The following is a 22,784-nucleotide window of genomic DNA, read 5'->3' as shown; positions in this document are numbered from 1 at the left end:
AAGTCAGAACTAAATTAACAAACAAAAAAAACAAAAAAGCCTAACTCTCTGCAGAATAAGCTGCCAGCTGAGCAAATATACTATATTTTAGAATATTTAATAATGAATACACTTAAAATTTAATATTTTTATTTAGTTACAAGCATATTTTTGTGTGATTTCATATATGCACAATATACTTAAATATAAGGGAAATTTCTATCTTAACTCTATTTGAAGATTTGTGAATCAGATCTCTTAGAGGCACATACTGTAATTTTAACATATCAGGACATGTCGGAAATTCATCCATAGATCTTGGTGGGGGGTGTTAAGTGATATTTGCATAAAAAGGATGACAGACACAGGCAAATGAAAATAATTCTCTTACTTAATCTAGCGGCATGAGAATATTTTGAAAAAAAAAAAGCCATTCAGGCAAGTTTATGTCCATCTGTTTTTGTCAAAACAATTCTATCACTCAGGGAGAGGAGGAAGTGGAGGATTGTGAATTTGAGGTCAGCCTGGACTACACAGCAAGACCTTGTTTCAAAACAACAATGAAAAATATTGCGTGGACAAATTTGTATTCAACTTAGGATTTTATTTATTTTAAAATCTGTTATCTTGTTCTCAAGAAAGACTATTACATTAAAACCTTAAAATACTGTTTTCTTTAAAATTTATTAGCATAAATTGATTGTACAATGGGGTCTCACTGTGATATTTATATTCATGCATAATGTACTTTGATCAAATTCATCCTTTTTCTTTCTTAACCTTTTTCCCATCTTTATTTTCTAATTAGAATTTTAAAGCATTTTGAGTCTACAGAATTTGTTAAAGATAATTACAGTTAATTTAGCAACCAGAGGCAACTGTAATGCCAACAGTTATAATGTATTAACTGGCTAGTCATCAATGGACAGACAGCAGTTATATCTATTTCTTTAGAGTGGTTAGTTATACATCCCTACCAATATAGTCTAAAACAAGTACCCTATTTCTTTGATTTTTTTTATTTAGAAATGATTCTAGACTTACGGATTAGTTGCCAAAGGAAAAAAAAAAAGAATTGCAGAGAAAATTTCTGTGCCCTTCATCCAGCTTCCCATAACTCACAAACCATAGTACAACAATTGAAATCAGGAAATGAGTATTGATATAGTATTAAACTACAGACTTTATTCAAATCCCACCATTTCCCACTTCTTTTTTTTTCCAGGATCTGATACTACATTTAGTTTTTATGTCTCTTTGATCTCCTCCACTCTGTGACAGTTCCTTTCCTAGTTGTTCATGATTTTGATGCTCTTAATTAGTTCTGGTTATTCTGCAGAATGTCTCTCAACTTGGATTTGTCTAACGTTGCATTAGTAGATTAAGGTTACATACTTTCAGCAGGAATACCACAGAGTGAGGCTGTGTCCTTTTCAGTGCACAACAGTGCAACATACAGGGTGTGTATGTCAAACTGTCTTCTGTTTGGTGATGCTCACCTTCATCACATTTGGTTCAAGTGGTGTCTGTCTGCTACATTCTCCACTGTAAAGTACTATTTTCCCTTAATAATCGATAAATATCAGGCATACGATACTAGAAACTATGCCAGTATCCTATTTCTCCCCGAACTTTTGCCTGCTGGTTTTTATTAGCATTCATTTGTGGATCTTGCCTGTAACATTTATATTGAAGTATTCACCTAGCAATAATGTTTATTTCCTTCATTCCTTTTACATTTATTAATTGAAATTCTATATAGAAGAGACATCCCTTGCCTAATCTGTATTCATTTAGTCAACTTATATTAGTATAAACTCATGAGTATTTTATTCTATGGGTTATAATTTCTATACTATCATTTATTTTTGGCTTAAATCAATCTAGTTTGTCTACAGGGAGCTCCTTCAGGTTGGCGTCTGTGTTCTCTTGCTATATCTTGTCCCTTTGTGGGCACTTCCACATTCTGCTATCACAACACAGTAGAAGTTCATGTTGTATTTTTCTTGTCCCATGCCTTGTATTAACCTTTTCTCCAAGAAGTCCTGGATCACTTTTGTGGAGCATGGTATTTAGAAACCAAATCTAGGTGCTACATGTGCTCACTAGTAGTAGTTTTATCGCTCCTAGGCCCTCTTGACAGGCAGAACTGGGAAATGTATGTGTCCTAAAGCAATATACATCTGTATCTCTTTATATCTGTGTATATATTAAAAACGATATCATGTAAACTACTATAATTCCAGTCTAACACAAGATTCATTCTAACCTTCCTTCTTTCCTTTGAAGCTTATTTTGAAAGAGAAAATTTGGATCTTACCTATATAATGTATTAAATTATTTGTTCAATCCTACCATAAGAACAGAACTGCTGACATCAGGGAGAAACAAATTTACTAACTAGACTATAGCATTTTGTCTATATAGCCTTATGGTATCTAGTTTCCAAAGTTACTTAGCTTAGTTCTTTCCTTTACTTCTCCATTCTCTTCAATGTGGCTGTTCATTTGCAATACAGTTCATTTCATTTGTTACTGTTTATATTGTTTTGGGTTTCATTCTCAAATGTCTTGGTTCATTTAAATAAAGTATATGAAATACAACTATGGCTCTTGGAGTCATAGCTAATGTAGAATTAATAATATCAAGTATTCCCACCTATACACAAGACACCTCTCCATTTATAAATCTTTAATTTGTCTCAGCAGCGCTTTGCAATTTTCAGTGCACATGGCTTATACATCCTTTCTCAGATTCATCTCTAAGTATTTCATATTTTGGAGTGGCATTATACATGACATTGTTTTTTAAACTTAAATCTCCCAAGTACTTGTTGCTAGTATAGAGGAAGATGGATTTTTGTATTTGATCACCTGTTCTATGGTCTTGCTAAACCCACTTATTAAATACAGCTTCAGCAGCATTCTACAAATGCTGATATGTTGTGTTTTCATTTTCATTCAATTCCAAATATTTCCTAATTTCACTTTTGATTTCTTCCCTGACCCACGTATTAGATGAGTTAACTATCAAATACTAGGGAATTTTCATAGATTTGTTATGATTTCTAATTTAATTCCATATGGTCAGAGATACATGACAAATATTTTAAAATTTATTCAGACTTGTTTTTACAGTTAAGAATAAGGTCTGTAAAAGGCATGTAAAAGGGAAGTGCATTCTGCTGATGTTGGGCTAGGAGTACTATAAATACAATTAGGTCAGGTTGGTTGACAGAGTTGTTGTTCAAGTGTTTTACATGCTTGATTTTCTCTCTACGTGTTCTATCCATTATTTATGGACATCCATAACTATCATTGTGAATCTATCCTTGCAGTTCTATCAGATTTTGCTACATGCATTTTAAAGGTGCTATTAGGAGCATAAACATTTAGAATTATTATGTCTTCGTGATGAACTGAACCCTTTATCTTTCCTTAGCAATGTTATTATTTTAACAATGACCTTGGTACTCAATAAGCATCTAGCCTTTTCTTTTACTGTGGCAATAAAAGCACATAACATGCAATTCCCACTCCGAACTTCTAAGTACACTGTATAGTATTCTCAACCCTAAGTTCAATGTAGAGCAACAGATTCCCCAGAACTCCTGTCTTGTCCTGCTTGACTGAAACTCTACACCCACCAAACAATTCTCCACCCTCAGTCCCTAGAAACTACCATTCTATTTTGTTTCTACTAGTTATAGACTGTTTATCTTCTTCATGTAAGTGGAATAATATAGTATTTGCCTTTTTGTGACTAGTTTATTTCACTTCATGTACTTTGGGTTTATCTATACTGTGACGCATGACAGTATTTCTTTCTTTTTTAAGGCTGAATATTTTCTATATACAATTATCCATGGATGGACACTTGGGCTGTTTTCTCAGAACCTATCGCTCTCCCAGCACATCATTTTATATCACACCAGGGAAGCTTAATCAAGCTTCCGTGTTGATTTCTTTTCTTTTGGTGTGCTGGGGTGTGAATTCAGGGCCTTCGCCTTGAGCCACTCCACCAGCTCAACCCTTTTTCATGAAGGGTTTTTTCAAGATAGGGTCTCACAAACTATTTGCCTGGGCTGGCTTCAAACCAGGATCCTCCTGATCTCTGCATCCTGAATAGCTAGAATTACAGGCATGAGCCACCAGCACCCGCTCCATGTTGATTTCTTATTGAGGTTTCCTTATGTAGGCATAACTGAATCAATGGCCATGTGATGAGGTCATGCTCATAGCACCTGACTACAAGCCCCAACCTCTGATCACAAGGTTGGCCTTTCTGGCATGGCAAGACACACCCCTATCCTAAGACTATCTCGGAGCCTGCTATGAAAAGGAGACACTTCTACTGCTTGGGAAGTTCCAAGGTTTTAGACGCTCCTAGGAACCCAGGACAAAGACCAAACACTTTATCATACACACCCCCTCCTTGTATCTACATGCATGTTAGGCTGTCTGAAATTGTACCAAAGCTCACCGAAGCTCTTTTTTCTTTAGTTCTTATTTTTTATGTCTATATCTCATTTCAGATTATTTCTACTTTTGTATCTTCAAGTTTTCTAATCATTTCACTTGCAATGTTCAATCTGCTATTAATCTAATTGGTGCATTTTTTTTACCTCTGACACCTCAGTTTTCATTCGTACGAGTTTGATTTGGGCCTTTTAAAAATTATCTCCCATTTTCCTCTTAACTAAATTCTATAACTTTAGAGTGTTATCGCCTTTGCCCCCCCAGACTCTCAGCTGTCTCTTAAACTCAGGGAATCCACTAGGTTCTGTCTGGTTTACCATTCTTGCACTGTGGCTTAGCGCCTCTAACAAGACCACAAAAGCTCTCAATCTTCGGACTCGCCTTCCTTTTTGACTCTCAGAAATCTCTTTTGTTGTCCATGTCCAGTCTTGTGAAAACCACTGCTTTAAATTTTTGTCTGGTTAATATTATTTCAAGTGAGGAGGTAAATTCAAATGCTATAACTCCATCTTGGTTAGAAGCAGATCTATTAGTTTTCCATATTATTTTCATTTCTTTGAGTTAGTTTTACCATTGATTCTCAGATTTTTTTTCAGTCTACTGTCATGTCATTTGCAAATAGGTATTTTTACTTCTTCAGCATTCTTATGCCTCTCACTGTTTTATTCGGTTAGTCTAGTATAATATTGAATAGTACTGGAGATAGTAGATACCCTTGTTTTGTTCCTCATAGTTGTTGAAATGATTCTAGTTTTCCCATTAAATAAGATACTTGCCTTAGCACTAAGATTTGCGTATATTTCATATTAAGAAAGTTCCTCAAATACTTACTTTCTTGAGTGTTTTTGTGAAATGTTGCTAAATTTTGTCAAAAGTCTTTTCAGCATCTACAGAGACAATTATGATTTTTTTCCCCTCATCCTAATATTGAACCATTTTCATCTTCCTGACATAAACCTCGCTAGGTCACAGTGTATTCTGTTTAGTAATATTTTATTACTCAACATGAAAGTGTATGCATGTGCAGTTGTCTTTCTTTGTACTTTGTTTACCCTATTTAGGTACCAGTGTCATACTTGCTTCAAAGGAGTGGCCACGGAGTTTTTCTTCCTTTTAAATACTATCTGGTCTTTGATGGCTTGGTAGAACTCCCCTGTGAAACTATCTGGGCCTAGTGCTTTTTTTGTGAAATAATTTAGTCTCTATTCTTTCCTCCCTCCTCCCTCCTTCTCTCTGTTTCTTTCTTTCTTTCTTTTTTTTTTTTTTGAGATGGGGCCTTGCCATGTACCCCAGACTGGCCTTAAACTCCTGACCCTCTACTTTGGCCTCCTACATGCTGGGATTACAGGCATTTGCCATTAGACCTAGTTGTGAGGTAATTTCTTTGTAAATATCTACTTCTTCCAAGAAAATCAGTCTGGTGTGTTTTCTAAATCAAATGTGGTCAATTTGGGTTACATGTATTTTCCAAGAATACTAATCAGTTCATCTAGATTTTCAAATATATTTCCTTAGGTTTGTAAGATAGTCCTTTTAACTGAAAGAGCTGATAATTTTATTTTCACGTCACAATACAAATGAAAACTGTAACTTCTTGTCCAACTTCTTCCTCTAAAACTATTTTCTTTGATAGGAAGGGTGAGCAAGTTTTCCTTGTCTTGCTGTTAGAAAATACCCAGCGTCACAGCACCAAGATCTCCTGGTGAAGTGGAACAAGTAATATAAAACTGATAGAAAGAGGTCTCCCTCTATCCTTATCTGCCTGGTTGAGTCATTCCTGGCCAAGTGGGCCCCATTATGAGATAAGCAGGCTGTCTCATCTTTGGAGGCCCAGGCATCTTTGGCATGTGGGGTCCCATGGGTGGCCTCATCCATGGGCAGGTCCCACCAGCATCAGCCTAGGTAGGAGGAGGCAGCCCCACACTGGCAGCATGGATAGGCCTCCTATATGAGGTACTGGCATCATCCCAGGCAATTAGGACCCAGGAGACTGAGGATGAGGTGGGATCATTGCTTCTGTGGGAAGAGCAGAGAATGGAGTTGAAAATATCTTTCCTTGTTGAAATGCAGGCATTAATTTGTCAATCAGGTTATCAAGCCTGCTCTTCTACCCATTTTCTTAATTTTTGGTGGTACTGGGGTTTGAACTCAGGGTCTCTTACCTGCTAAGCATGTGTTTACTACCACTGCAGTCTTTCTCTCTGTCAGATGGACGGACAGTAATGGATCAGATGTGCATGTGCACATCATGCTTAAGCCAGGTCCCCACCCCTTTTTTGCTTTAGGTATTTTTCATATAGAGTCTTGCGCTTTTTCCCTGGGGCTGGCCTTGGACCGTTATCCTTCTACCTATGTCTCTACTCCACTACATCAGCTTCTTTTAAGATGGGGTTTCACTAACTTTTTTTTGCCCCAGCTGGCCTTGAACTGTGAACTCTCCCCCTACCCACCAAGTAGCCAGTATTACAGGTGTGAGTCACCACCCCCCACTTTCTACTCACTTCTGACAGTACTGTTTCACATTCTCTTTGTGTTTCCTACCACTGCAGTCTTTCTGTCTGTCAGATGGATGGACAGTAATGGGTCAGGTGTGCATTGTAGTAGTCACAACAAAATGTGAGCTTGTTGCTCTGTAGGCATTGCCACTCTGTTCTGTACCACCCAGAAATGACAAGTACAGATGCAAGATGGTCTTTTATGATTTTAAATCTTCTGGTGCTCACTTCGGCAGCACATATAATAAAATTGGAACGATACAGAGAAGATTAGCATGGCCCCTGTGCAAGGATAACACGCAAATTTGTGAAGCATTCCATAAAAAAAAATCTTGTTTCAACACTATTTCCTTATTGTCATTTCTCATTTTGTATATTAGTGCATTTCCCTTTTCTTCTTGATCAAATTAGTTGTCTATTTTGTTGATATTGTCCAACACCAAGATTTTGATTTAGTAAAAGTGCAATTGGTTTCCTATTCTCTGTCTCTGTAACTTCTGATCATTATTGGGGCTGAGTGATGGGTACATGAGGGTACACTATACCACTCTCTCTGCCTTTATGTGTATGTCCAAAATTCCCTATAATAAGGCTGGGCATGTGGGGCAAGCCTATAATCCCAGCCCTCAGGAGGCCAAGGCAGAAGGATGGTGAGTTTTAGGCTAGCCTGGGCTACACAGTCAGATCCTGTCTGAAACAAAACTTCTCCAAAATAAAAACTTTTTTTGGTGGCACTGGGGTTTGAATTCAGGGCCTCACACTTGCCAGGCAGGCTCTCTACCACTTGAGCCACTCTATCACCCCTCCATAATAAAAACTAAAAAAAGTTCATGTATACTCATGATATAAAATCAAGGTATATACAAATGTCCTTCCCTATGTCCTTGGAGACATACATTCCAAGATCCCCAATGGATGCCTGAAATCATGGACTGTATTGAATCCTATACATATTATTTTTCCTATACATACATATCTATGATAAAGTTTAATTTATAAATTATAATAGATTAACAGTATTAAGAAAACACAACAATTATTACAATATATTGTAATAAGTTTTGTGAATGTGGTCTCTCCCAGGGTTTCTTATTGTACTGCACTCATCCTTCTTCTTGTGATCATGTGAGATGATACAGTGCCTATGTGATGAGATGAAGTGGGGTGAATGATGAAGTACTGAAGTATTAAGCTACTTCATAAGGGTTATTTGAATATAAAACTGTGATACTACGATAGGAAATCTGGTACCAATAGTGCTAAGTGACTAATGGGCAGGCAGTGTATTCGGAGTGGATACACCGGATAAAGGGTGATTCATGTCCTAAGTGGGAAAGAATGAAAGTCCATCATGACACTCAAGAGCAGCATGCAATTTAAAACTTATGAGTTATTCACTTCTAGAATTTTCCATTTAATATTTGTGAACTGTGACCAACTTTGGGTAACCGAAAAAAGGAGAAAAGGAGGTAGGACTGCATAAGCATTATGTACAGAAACATTCTATTAGCTAACCCTACCCAGCCACCTTTAGCCCTACTTCTTTGTAGTCATTTGTACTCTTAGGACTCTTGCTGATTACCTCTGTAATTAAGCATTAGTTATAGTTAAAATATAATTATGTACAGTATTACACTTACTTTTTATTGCTTTCTGAACTTCCAAAAATACCTATTGATTCTTTGCTAGGAAAGATGAGCATTTAGCTCATTTACATCATTCCACTTTACTCCCCGGCCAGCAGTCCAGGATAGAAAAGCTGGTGGGATTTCTCTGGGCAGGGGGATGAAGGAGATAACGAGCAGTCTGTGCAATATGTTTGGTTGTTACGATGAGACTATGCTTCAGTGCTTCTCTAGATTGAAATCTCTACATCCTGGATCATACATATTCCTCTTTCTTGGATTATCTTACTGCAGTGTATATTTGAGTAACTCCCTAAGAAATAAGGAGATAATTTATAAAGAAGATAAACTTTAAAATGAGTGTCCAGAAATGTCTCTATTGTAATCTCATTCTAACTTCATAATTGATAGATTGGTAAGATATAGAAATCTAAGTGTAGTCAGGCACCAGTGGCTCACACCTGTAATCCTAGCTACTCAGGAGGCAGAGATTAGGAGGACTGCGGCTCAAAACCAGCATGGGCAAATAGTTTGCGGGACCCTATCTCGAAAAAACCCATCACAAAAAAGGGCTGGTGGAGTGGCTCAAGGTGTAAGCCCCGAGTTCAAACCCCAGTATCGGAAAACAAAAAAAAAAAAGAAATCTAAGTTCAACTCCATTCCCTTAGGGTTGCCAATGAGAAACTAATTCTTTTTGCTGCTAAGGTGACCTAGTTTTCCACTCTGGACACTTTTAGTATCTTCTCTTCATCCACATTTTTCTCAAACTTCAGGAGGACTTGTTTAGTTTATACTCATTGTGCTCAGCATTCAATGACTCTTTTCAAACAAGCACTTGTATCCTTAAGCTCTGGAGAATAATTTTGTATTATTTCCTTTGATTTACATTTCTCCATTTTCTCCTCCGACTCCTGTGAATGTTGAAAATCCTGAATTGCTTCTCTCTTTCTCTATGTAAGAATCAGCTTAGGTTGGGTCTTTTCTGTCAAAAAATAAATGCATTACTAACTTGCTTCCCACACACTCACATCATGGACTCTGCTTAACCTGATAAAAGTTCCTATTAAGAACAAAGTGTTGGGGGGAAGGGGAGGGAGTAGGGAATAAGGGGGAGAAATGACCCAAACATTGTACGCACATATGAATAAATGAAAAAAAAAAAAAAACTGTTGTTATCCTCAGCCAGACCAGGGCAAAACAATTTCACTACATGACCTGGTTCTGGAGCAGATAAGCAAAAACAGTTATTGCTTCTGTGAACTTTTAAACTTCTTTGTTCCCAAAGCCCCTCTCAACCTGGGCCCTTTCCAATTAGCCAACTGTGTAGACTGTGAACCAGTTGGCCAATCCTGGGGAGTGGCAGCACGGTGTTAAGAGATAAAACCTGAGTGGACTTTCCACCCAATGTGCTTTCCCAGACTCTGTCTAGTGTGCACAACTTCTGCAGAAGTAAATTTTGCCTTCTCTATTGACTTCTGAGTTGTGTTGTCGCTTTCATGACACCCCAGTACCCCGAATTCATTTCTAACATTTGAGATTTCTTTTGGTTTCCAGCCTTATGTTCAATTTTTAAATTTTGGTACTAACATTTAAAAGTTCTAGCAGCTATTGGGCTGGTGAAGTGGCTTAAGCAGTAAGAGCACCTGCCTAGCAAGTGTGAGGCCCCAAGTTCAAACCCCAGTATGGCAAAAAAAAAAAAAAAATTCCAACAGCTATTTCTTGGGTTAGCCTTCTATTTTCATAAGAGTCTATTCTTCTTTTAAAAAAACGCATTCAGGAGGAATTCCAAGATGGCGGCTAAAGGGAGGAAGCAGAAAGCTTGCCTCCTATAGTGAAATCTTGGAGAGATGCTGGAGACACACCTTGTAGGCAAAACCACCGAGAACAGGCAAAACTTTGACCCCTCCACACCTCCAGCCAGCTCAGAGAATCTCCATTTCACGTTAAACGAAGAAACCAGGAGGGCCGCCGGGCCGCCAGTCGCCCGCGGCCAGATGGCTTGGGAAGACGCGGACAAGGTGAGCTAAGCAGTATGCAGTACTCCCACAGACAACCCCGGGCCAGAACAGCATAGCCCCCTGGACAGACCGACCTCCACCCGGGGAAAAAAGAGAAACTGAGTAATAAGCAATAAGAACAATAAAGACACGTAGCAAAGAGGGTGGGGCGCACTGAATGCTGAAGAGCAGGGGAGGGGAATCCTTCCCAGAACTGTAAATAAACAAGCCGGGCCTGGCGGCTCCAGTGGGAGTGGGGGCGCACCCAGCAAGCAGGAGCAGGAAAGCTTGCAAAAGCAGCGGTGGGAGGAAAACTCCACAGGAGAGGAGGGAAGACCCACCTCCCACATGAGCTGTAAATAAACACGCAGGCCAGGGAAGGCAGGTGCAGTGTCACCTCCCCCAGTGTGCTTGCAAAGGGGAAAGCTTGTAGCAGCGGCTCACGCACAGGAGAACTCTGAGTAAACAAAGCCTGCGGGGCCAGGTGAGTGTTAAGCTCACCCCTGAGATCTGCATAAATAAAGCCTCCAGCAACAGCAGACTGACAGCAGCGAGCAGGTGAGCCACAGCCTCAGATAGCCATTCACAGAACTGTCTCCAGACTCTTTTTTTTTCCTCCTTACCTTTGATGAGACAACAACCAAACTACACCTACATACTGAAAAACTTACTGAAACTGTATTGCATTTGAACTTGGGACACTTTGTGGGGTTTTTTTTTTTGTATGTGTGCAGTTTTGTTCTACTTTATGCATCCCCTTTGATGAGACAACTACAGAACATCATCTGAGCCACCATCTCCAGGATTGGAGGCTAAGATGGACACCAAAATTATTAACACTGAAACTTCATTACATTTGAACTTGGAGGTTTTTTTTTTAATTTTTCATTTTGTTTTATTTTACTTTATTTATATATTTTTTTCTTTCATTTACTTATTTTTTATTTTTATTCTTATCTTTATTCTTTTTATACTTTATTTTCTATCCTCTCTCTGTCTCTCTAATGCCTTTTCAGCTTACGGTTGATTAGTACACTATCTCTCCCTGTTTATATCTTCGAAACTTTTTTTGTTTGTTTCTTTGTTTTGTTTTTTTTCTTTCTACTAATTATTTGTTTTTCCCGTTTCCTTTAACTTCTTTGCTTTCCATCCCCTCTCACCCTTCCATTCTAAATATCACTAGTGCTATTATTATAAGACAGAAAATACTTAATTGCACACAGTACAAGGACAATAACAACACCAAGGGCAATGAAGGGAAGACAGAAAAAACAGAGAAACCAGTTTCCCCACAGCAAAAAATTAGTACAGGAACCAGAGGGGAATGAAAAAAACAGATACTCAGATCCAGACTCCAACAAAATGAAGATAAACTTGCCAAAGAACCCAATGAAGCCCACAAGAATAATTTAAAAGAAGACGTACTACAGGTACTCAATGAGAATTTTATAGAGATGATACTGGATAGGGTCAACCAAAATGTACAAGGGACACTCAAGAAATTCCAAGACAACAAAAATAGAGAATTTGAAAAAACAAAAGAAGAAATAAAGGAAACCATAGAAGCACTGTATAAACACCAAAGTGAAACAGAGAACACGATTAATGAACAGATAAATGAACTCAGGACAAAATTAGACAACATTAAAGAGGAAACCACCCAGGATATGGAAAAACCTCAGAAAAAAGAACAAAAACAACACTGCAAAACAAAATGAAAGGCCAATCCAGCAGAATAGAAAAAACAGAAGACAGAATCTCAGAACTTGAAGATGAAATGGTAATTAAAGGAAAAACCGAAGAACTATTAATTAAACAACTCAAGACCTGTGAAAAGAAAATGCAAGGACTCACCGACTCCATCAAAAGACCAAACTTGAGAATCATGGGCATCGAAAAAGGAGATGAGGTGCAAGCAAAGGGAATGTGTAATATATTCAACAAAATAATAACAGAAAATTTCCCAAATCTAGAGAAAGGTATGTCCATACAGATGCAAGAGGCCTCCAGGACACCAAACAGACCAGATCAAAACAGAACTACCCCAGGACATATCATCATTAAAACAACAAGTTCAGAAACTAGGGAAAGAATATTGAAGGCTGTAAGAGAGGAAAAACAAATAATATACAAAGGTAAACCCATCAAAATCACAGCAGACTTCTCAACAGAAATATTAAAAGCAAGAAGAGCTTGGGGAGAGATCATCCAGGTACTGAATGAAAATAATTTCAACCCTAGGATACTCTACCCAGCAAAACTATCATTCAAAACAGATGGAGCAATAAAAGTCTTCCATGATAAGCAGAAACTGAAACAATATGTCACCACAAAGCCACCACTACAAAAGATTCTTCAAGGGATTCTGCACACAGAAAGTGAAACCCAACATAACCATGAAAGGGCAGGCAGCACCAAACTACAGGAGAAGAAAAAGCAAGAAAGTAGAAAGTAACCTCAACTTAGGTACACACAATCAAACCTTCAAACAAGTAAGACAACTAAATGACAGGAATCACCACATACCTATCAGTACTAACACTTAATGTTAATGGACTTAATTCCCCCATCAAAAGGCACCGCTTGACGAAATGGATTAAAAAGGAAGATCCAGCAATTTGTTGCTTACAGAAGACCCATCTCACCAACAGTAATAAGCATAGGCTTAGGATGAAAGGCTGGAAGAAGATTTACCAAGCCAATGGCCCCCGAAAACAGGCAGGAGTAGCAATACTTGTCTCTGACAAAGTAGACTTCAAACCTACATTGATCAAACAAGATAAAGAAAGACATTCCATACTAATAAAAGGGGAAATAGACCAAAAGGAAATAACAATTATCAACCTATATGCACCCAATGTCTACGCACCCAATTTCATCAAACATACCCTGAAGGACCTAAAAGCATATATTAACGCCAACACAGTGGTCGTGGGAGACTTTAACACTCCATTATCATCATTAGAAAGGTAATGCAAACAAAAAATCAATAAAGAAATCCTAGATGTAAAATACACATAGATCAAATGGACTTAGTTGATGTCTACAGAACATTTCATCCAACTTCTACACAATATACATTCTTCTCAGCAGCCCATGGAACCTTCTCCAAAATAGATCATTTCCTAGGGCACAAAGCAAGCCTCAGAAAATATAAGAAAATAGAAATTATACCATGCATTCTATCAGATCACAATGCAATAAAACTAGAACTCAACAACAAAAGTAAAGACAAAAAGCATGCAAATAGCTGGAAACTGAATAACTCATTGCTTAATGAACAACGGATCATTGATGAAATAAAAGAGGAAATTAAAAAGTTCCTGGAACTCAATGAAAATGAAAACACAACGTACCGGAACCTACGGGACACAGCAAAGGCAGTCCTGAGAGGAAAGTTTATAGCCATGAGTGCATACATTAAAAAGACTGATAGATCCTAAATCAATGACCTAATGATACATCTCAAACTCCTAGAAAAACAAGAACAAGCAAATCCCAAAACAAATAGAAAGAGAGAAATAATAAAAATAAGAGCTGAAATCAATGAAACAAACCAAAAAAACCATACAAAGAATTAATGAAACAAAAAGTTGGTTCTTTGAAAAAATAAACAAGGTCGACAGGCCCCTGGCAAACCTGACAAAAATAAGGAGAGAAAAAAACCCAAATTAGTAGAATCAGGAATGCAAAAGGGGAGATAACAACACACACCATGGAAGTCCAGGAAATCATCAGAGACTACTTCGAGAACCTATATTCAAATAAATTCAAAAGTCTTAAAAAATGGACAGATTTCTAAATACATATGATCATCCAAAACTGAACCAAGAGGAAATTAATCACCTGAATAGATCTATAACACAAAATGAAATTGAAGCAGCAATCGTCTCCCCATAAAGAAAAGTCCAGGACCTGATGGATTCTCTGCTGAATTCTATCAGACCTTTAAAGAAGAACTGATACCAACCCTCCTTAAACTGTTCCATGAAATAGAAAGGGAAGGAAAACTGCCTAACACACTTTATGAAGCCAGTATTACACTTATCCCAAAACCAGGCAAAGACACCTCCAAAAAGGAGAACTATAGGCCAATCTCCTTAATGAACATTGATGCAAAAATCCTCAACAAAATAATGGCAAACCGAATTCAACAACACATCAAAAAGATCATTCACCACGACCAAGTAGGCTTCATTCCAGGGATGCAGGGATGGGTCAACATACGAAAAACAATAAACATAATAAACCACATTAACAGAAAAAGATAAAAACCACTTGATCATCTCAATAGATGCAGAAAAAGCCTTTGATAAGATCAAACACCATTTCATGATAAAAGCTCTAAGAAAACTAAGAATAGAAGGAAAGTACCTCACCATTATAAAAGCTATATGTGACAAACCAACAGCCAGCATTATACTTAACGGAGAAAAACTGAAACCATACCCTCTAAAATCAGGAACTAGACAAGGATGCCCACTATCTCCACTCCTATTCAACACAGTACTGGAATTCCTAGCCAGAGCAATTAGGCAAGAAGAAGGAATAAAAAGGAATACAAATAGGTAAAGAAACTGTCAAAATATCCCTATTTGCAGACGACATGATCCTATACCTTAAAGACCCAAAAAACTCTACTCAGAAGCTCCTAGACACCATCAATAGCTATAGCAAGGTAGTAGGATATAAAATCAACACAGAAAAATCATTAGCATTTCTATACACTAATAATGAACAAACTGAGAAAGAATATATGAAAACAATTCCATTTACAATAGCCTCAAAAAAAATCAAATATCTAGGTGTAAACCTAACAAAGGATGTGAAAGACCTCTACAAGGAAAACTATAAACTTCTGAAGAAAGAGATTGAGGAAAACTATAGAAATTGGAGAGATCTCCCATGCTCATGGATTGGTAGAATCACCATAGTAAAAATGTCTCTACTCCCAAAAGTAATCTACATGTTTAATGCAATTCCCATCAAAATTCCAATGACATTCATTAAAGACATTGAAAAATCTACCGTTAAATTTATATGGAAACACAAGAGGCCACGAATAGCCAAGGCAATACTCAGTCAAAAGAACAATGCAGGAGGTATCTCAATACGTGAATTCAAACTATATTACAAAGCAATAACAATAAAAACAGCATGGTACTGGCACAAAAACCAACATGAAGACCAGTGGAACAGAATAGAAGACCCAGATATGAAGCCAGATATAACCAACTTGTCTTTGACAAAGGCACTAAAAAGATCGTATGGAGAAAAGACAGCCTGTTCAATAAAAACTGCTGGGAAAACTGGTTAGCAGTCTGCAAAAAACTGAAACTAGATCCATGTATATCACCTTATACCAATATTAACTCAAAATGGATCAAGGATCTTAATATCAGACCCCAAACTCTAAAGCTGGTACAGGAAAGAGTAGGAAAAGCTCTGGAATTAATAGATATAGGCAAGAACTTTCTCAGTGGAACCCCAGCAGCACAGCAACTAAGAGATAGCATAGATAAATGGAACTTCATAAAACTAAAAAGCTTCTGCTCAACAAAAGAAATGGTCTCTGAACTGAAGAGACCACCCACAGATGGGAGAAAATATCTGCCAGCTACACATCAGACAAAGGACTGATAACCAGAATATACAGGGAACTTAAAAAACTAAATTCTCCCAAAATTAATGAACCAATAAATGGGCAAGTGAACTGAACAGAACTTTCTCAAAAGAAGAAATTCAAATGGCCAAAAAACACATGAAAAAATGCTCACCATCTCTAGCAATAAAGGAAATGCAAATTAAAGCCACACTAAGATTCCACCTCACCCCTGTTAGAATAGCCATCATCAGCAACACCACCACCAACAGGTGTTGGCGAGGATGTGGGGGAAAAGGAACCCTCTTACACTGTTGGTGGGGATGTAGACTAGTACAACCACTCTGGAAAAAAAATTTGGAGGCTACTTAAAAATCTTAACATTGATCTACCATATGATCCAGCAATACCACTCTTGGAGATATACCCAAAAGACTGTGACACAGATTACTCCAGAGGCACCTGCACACCCACGTTTATTGCGGCACTATTCACAATAGCCAAGTTATGGAAACAGCCAAGATGTCCCACTACTGACGAATGGATTAAGAACATGTGGTATTTATACACAATGGAATTTTATGCAGCCATGAAGAAGAACGAAATGTTATCATTTGCTCGTAAATGGATGGAATTGGAGAACATCATTCTGAGTGAGGTCAGCCTGGTCCAAAAGACCAAAAATCGTATGTTCTCCCTCATATGCGGACATTAGATCAAGGGCAAACACAACAATGGGATTGGACTTTGAGCACATGATAAAGCGAGAGCATACAAGGGAGGGGTGAGGATAGGTAAGACACCTAAAAAACTAGATAGCATTTGTTGCCCTCAACGCAGAGAAACTAAAGCTGATACTTTAAAGCAACTGAGGCCAATAGGAGAAGGGGACCAGGAACTAGAGAAAAGGTTAGATCAAGAAGAATTAACTTAGAAAGTAACACACATGCACAGGAAATTAATGTGAGTCAACTTCCCGTATAGCTATCCTTATCCCTTGTTCCTTCCTATTATTGCTTATATTCTCTCTTAAACAAAATTAGAGATAAGGGCAAAATAGTTTTTGCTGGGTAACGAGGGAGTAGGGGGGGCAAGGGAGGGGGTGGGAGAAGGGGGGAGAAATGACCCAAACATTGTATGCACATATGAATAAAATAAAAATTTAAAATAATTTTTTGAGGGACCTCTATACTGTTTTTCCATAATGACTGTACCAGTTTGCATTCTCATCAGTAGTATAAAGGGTTCCCTTTTCTCCACACCCTCTCCAACACTTATCTTTCACAAGTTTTTTTGGGGGGGTGGGGGTGGGGAGGGCAGTTTTACAATTTAGCCCAGGCTGGCCCTGAACTCACAATCCTCCTGCGTCAGCTTCCTGATTGCTAGGATTAAAGGTGTGTCTCACCATGCCTAAGCTTTCTTTCATCTTTAAGTCATTTTACTAGGTATGAAGTCTGTACTTCTTGATAATTAGTGATTTTGATAATTTTTCACATATCTATTGGACATCTGTATGTTTTCTTTTAAGCATGTTTATTTGGATCCTATGTCCTTTTTTTTTTTTTTTTTGGTGTGGGGTTGGGGTTTGAGCTCAGGGCTTCACAATTTGCAAAGCAGGTGCTCTACTGCTTGAGCAATGCCATCAGTCTGTTTTGCTCTAGTTATCTTGGAGAGGGGTTTTGCAAACTGTTTTACCAGGCTGGCCTCAAACCATGATCCTCCTGATCTCAGCTTCCCAAGTAGCTAGGATTTCAGGCATGAGCCATGGGTGCCAAGCCCTTTGCCTGTTTTCTAAATGAAGTTGTTTCTTTTCTTAGGATAATATTTCTCCCACTCTGGAGGTGGCCCTTCACCCTGGTGGCTGTCTCCTTGGCTGGGCAGAGCTTTTTTAGTTTGGTGGGATCCCATTTGTTTACTTTTGTTTTGTTATCCTTTCAGACCTACATTTAAAAATCATTGCCCACATCAGTGTTTTGGAGTTTTACAGATTCTGATCATACATCTAAATGTGTAATCCATTTTGAGTTGAGTTTTAAATACGGTTTTAAATAGGGTTACTCTTATTTTATGGTTATTGTTTTCCATAATCCTTTTTTGAAGTTCTGAGGTTTGAACTCAAGAGTCTTGCGCTTGCTAGGCAGGCAACCTTTTTGCTTTAGGTATTTTGTGAACTGGGTGTCACTTTTAGCCTGGACTGGCATGTGATTCTCCTATTTACACTTCCCACATAGCAGGGATGACACTTGTGCCACCACACCCTAGTTTTATATGTTGAGAAAGGGTCTCATGAACTTTTTGCCCAGGTTGGCCTCAAACTGCAATCCTCCTGATCTCTGCCTTCCTAGTAGCTAGTATTATAGGTATGAGCCACCATACCCAGTCTGTTTTGTTTTTATTTTGAGAATGTGGTCTCACTGGTCTTGAATTTCTGGGCCCTGTCTAGTCTCCAATTCCTGGGCTCAAGTGATCCTCCTGCCTTAGCCTCCCTAATAGCTGGGACAACAGATGCACGAGACCATGAATGGCTTATATAGTCTTTTCTTAATAAAGCAGTTATTTTTCAAAAAGATTACGTTCTAGAATAGTTTTAGATTTACAGAAAATTTGAGAAAAATAGAGTTCCCATATACTCACACCCAATTTCCCCTATTATTAACCTCTTATGTTAGTATGGCACATTTGTTTCAATTAATAAACCAATATTGATACATTATTACTAAAGTCCATATTTTATTCATATTACCAAATATATTTTTCTGTTCTAGAATTTTATATTAAATGTAGTTGTTCTTCAGATGTTCCTTGCTTCTCATGACTGGGGCAGCTGTGAGGAGTACTGGTCAGGTATTATGTAGGATGTTCCCCTACTGTTTTTCTCATTAGTCTGGTCTATGGGTTTTAGGGAGAAAGGCTACAGAAGTGCCATTTTTATCACATACACTGATATGTACTGTGACATGACTTATGGCTGCTGATGCTGGCCGTGATCACCAAGCTGCAGGAGTATTTTGTTAGGTCCTCTGCTGTGAAGTTGCTCTCCCTTGTTCCTTTAGGAGTGGACTGTTATGCTCCCTCCTTGAGGGGTGAGTGTCTACTCAATTACTCAGGAATTTTCTGCACAGAAAGTTTGTCTCTTCTCCCCCTTCAATCATTTATTTCTATCAGTACATGAAACTTGTTTTAAAAAATTCTTCTCTCTCATGTTTCCTGAATTAGTTTTGTTTTTTTCTGGATCAGTTTCTCTGTGTGCATATGTGTGTATATTAATCTTGATTTTTTTCTTTTATGATTGAGTCTGATTTTCCATTCATATTTAAGAAGGACAAGGTAGTTGATAGAATTGTCTTCTGCTGAAACATACGTAGGCCTGTTTCTCTTTTTTGATAGGATTGGGGTTTGAACTCAAGACTTCACACTTGCAAAGCACGAACTCTACCACTTGAGTCACTCTGCCAGCCCCAAATCAATAGCTTTTTCTTTTTCTTTTTTTGGCGGTACTGCATCTGGGCCTTACTCATACTTGGTAGGCAGGTGCTTTACCACTTTAGCTACTCTACCATCCTATTTTTCAACTGTTGTCTTTCCTGAGTGCAAGGTCTGCTGGGAGTTCTTAGTATTTAGGTTGAGTGTGCTGACTGGCAATCATTGTCTTAGGGTAAAGCAGTGGGACTCCTACTGTTTTAGGAGAAAGAGAGCTTCAATCTGTGGTTGTCACATTAGAAACTTTACTGTGATTCATTACTGGTTTTGTTAGTTTGTTTACACTTATGAGTAAATGTCCACTTCACTTTATATTTAGGAACCAGGAAAGGAACCAACCAGTGATTGTTCTGTATTAACAACCTTTGGTGAATCTGATTTCCCATACTTCTTTTGATTTTTTTTTTAGACAGCGGTTTCCTATGTAGCCCAGGCTGGCTTCAAACTAACGATCCTCTGCCCCAGCCTCCTCTGTGCTGAGATTACAGGCATGAAATGCTATTCCCAACTTCCTGTCTTCAAGAAATATGTTGAAATCTTTTGCACACTGATTTTCTTTATCATTCTTCTCTATTACTGCATTTACTTTTGTAGGTTTATTCCTTTTTAATTTCTCTAATTTAACTTCAGAGGGGTTTGCAAAAGAAAGGGAAGAAAACAGGTCTATTCAATTTGTCACCTTTTATCAGAAGTCTCCACAAATTCAATTCATAAGTAAAAGTAAGATTCTTCTTTAGATTAAGGAAAGTGTAAATATCTATTAACTTATTATTATAGTTCTGTTGTTGTCTGCCTATAATTCTCTTAATATAGACTTAATTTGTATTTCTGCCAAAGCTTCTATTAAAGCTCTGATAAAACTGAGAATTACATCAGTCAGGGTAGGATCCCCACAGGAAAAAGAATTCACCATGAAACTTTCATGAAGAACTACACATGGAGTTGTAGGCAGGGTTAAGCGAGCAAACAAGTAGGAATGATGAAGCATCCAAAACTTGGCAAGAAGAGGATACTATTATAATCCATAGGGTCAAAGGAAGAAGGTTAGGAACATAATTATGGGAGCCCATAGGAACTGGAATCATAGAGAAGGGACTGGATAGCAGAAGTTGTATTCACTTACTTACTGTGCTGAAGCAGAGGGGCAGAAATGGCAACTTCTATCTCTTCTGCCTTCCTACCTGCTGGCAGTATTTCTCATAGCCCAATCAAAGCTAGTTAGAAAGACAGCCCAAATGAGGCAGTATGCAGGGGTCCAAGCAGACTCAAGAATAGATCCAGAGGTGAGGATGGGTAGCAGATAGAGAACTGGCCCTAATTTGTTTATTAGCAATGTAATTAAAGTACTATCTGAGATTTCATAAAACATAAACAGAAATATATAATGTTGGATAGAATTGTGTATAATGATGCTGATTAAATGCAAAAACTTATTCAGAATTCTCATGAATATATTTTTGAGGGGAACAAAACCATGTGACAGATGAATCTAAGGATAATCAAGGCCGTCATGAAAATTAAGATAAGCTCAAAGGCCCTGCACATAAAATAAAATCAGAGCCAAACTTTGTTTTAAATAATGGAAAGCTGTTTCAGGATGTAAAAATCTATGCCATATAATGTTAGAAATTAGGCTAGTGGTTCCCTAGGTGGCAATAACCACTTTGAAGCTTATGGGGTTTGGGAGAGATACTGGTAGTGTTTGTTTGTGTGCTAGTTACACAGATATGCCCACACTGTGAAAATTAATAGACTAGTCTACTTGTGATGTGAATGTGTTATTTGAATATATTACAATTAAAAGAAAGACAGCAGCCATGAATAAAATTTGAAAAAAAAAAAAACCAACCAAAACTCTACTATATCAATGTATTTCTATGCCGTTCTTTGGGTTCCATCAGTTAAGTATTTATTGGAGCATCTAAAGCGATGATGATTCAACAGAAATGAAAGGCAAATCTTGACTTAAAAGAATTTGTGATCTGCTTAGGAAAATGTTTAGACATGAAGAACACTCACAGCACTATCTCAAGGCCACAACAAATACTACAGTACAAACAGATCTAGTACTGATATGTACCTGAGACCTAGACAGAAATACTCCAAAAGTAGGCTCTTTCTGTTGGAGATTTCTTCTCTTGCTCTCTCTCTCTTTTTTTTTTTTGGCAGTACTTAAGTTTGACCTTAGGGCCTCACACTTCCTATGCAGGCGCTCTGCAACTTGAGCCATTCTGCTACCCCTTGTTTGTGTTGGATATTTTTGAGATAGGGTATCTTGAACTATTTGCCCAGATTGGCTTCAAATCCTGATCCTCCTGATCCCAGCCTCCTGAGTATGGCACAGAAGCAGCAAAGAACCTTTGGATCTGAAAGGATCTTCTGGCCAGGGATGACTAATGTCTCAGAGGTGACCCCTACCATAATGCCTTGGTACCATGGAAAACCTTACAATTGGAGCGTAGCTCCAGGATGAGGGCATCTCAGGAGGTTAAAAATTTCCTCCATCCTGGCGTATGAGGATTAAAGTAAAAAATTCAAATGGGTAACAGAAAATAACTTATATAGACAGACAAACTTATACATACAAAAATTTATGAGTAACCAACACACAGAATTTAAAGTTTCATAAATAGAACAAGAAAAATAAGAAATATACTGGTGTCTCATTTATCTGGTTCCATTGGTGAAATATGGTCCATAGAAGTGAGTTTTTTGGCTAAGTAAATAATATGCCAATAATATAAATTACTAATCTCGCTGAAATCTGATAAGAGGACTGGTGACTACTGTTCTCATCCTAAATTACTTCCAGACTACAGAGCTTTTAAGGCTTTGTCTTTTTTTTTTTTTTTTAAATACTTATTGTTCTCTCCTCACTACTTTTACAGTCTGGCAGCTGTTATCTTTGCAGCTCTCAGCATGTTTGATTTTGTTTTCCTTTCTCCCTTCTTCCTATTTTAATTTTCTGTTTCATATAAATCTTGAGTTGAAAAATCAGAAAACCAACCTCACCATTTTAGAACTGTGCTTAAATCAAACAGTCAAGATGCCCTGAGTAAAGACTCCAGAATTCACAACAGTAGTTCTTGCTTCCTACCATATTCTTAACTTTGTTTGCTATCAGCATT

The 22,784-nt window shown here is 37.7% G+C and overlaps 1 protein-coding gene, 1 non-coding gene and 1 pseudogene across 9 annotated transcripts in view; 1 reads left to right on the top strand and 2 right to left on the bottom strand.

The window, feature by feature from the left end:
* The window catches only part of Ppp2r3a (protein phosphatase 2 regulatory subunit B''alpha), a 153,543-nt gene that overhangs the window by 59,224 nt on the left and 71,535 nt on the right, over positions 1–22,784 (bottom strand). The window lies entirely within an intron of this gene.
* On the bottom strand, positions 4–22,161 carry LOC141418618 (U1 small nuclear ribonucleoprotein C-like; annotated as a pseudogene).
* LOC141418646 (U6 spliceosomal RNA) lies at positions 7,173–7,279 on the top strand. Its single transcript, XR_012443313.1, has one exon. It is a non-coding gene; the product is annotated as a U6 spliceosomal RNA (small nuclear RNA).

This window comes from Castor canadensis, chromosome 17, assembly GCF_047511655.1.
Source record: "Castor canadensis chromosome 17, mCasCan1.hap1v2, whole genome shotgun sequence".
Lineage (NCBI taxonomy): Eukaryota > Metazoa > Chordata > Mammalia > Rodentia > Castoridae > Castor > Castor canadensis.
Note: the sequence above shows the minus strand (reverse complement) of the source record. Positions and strands in the feature narration are given on the sequence as shown.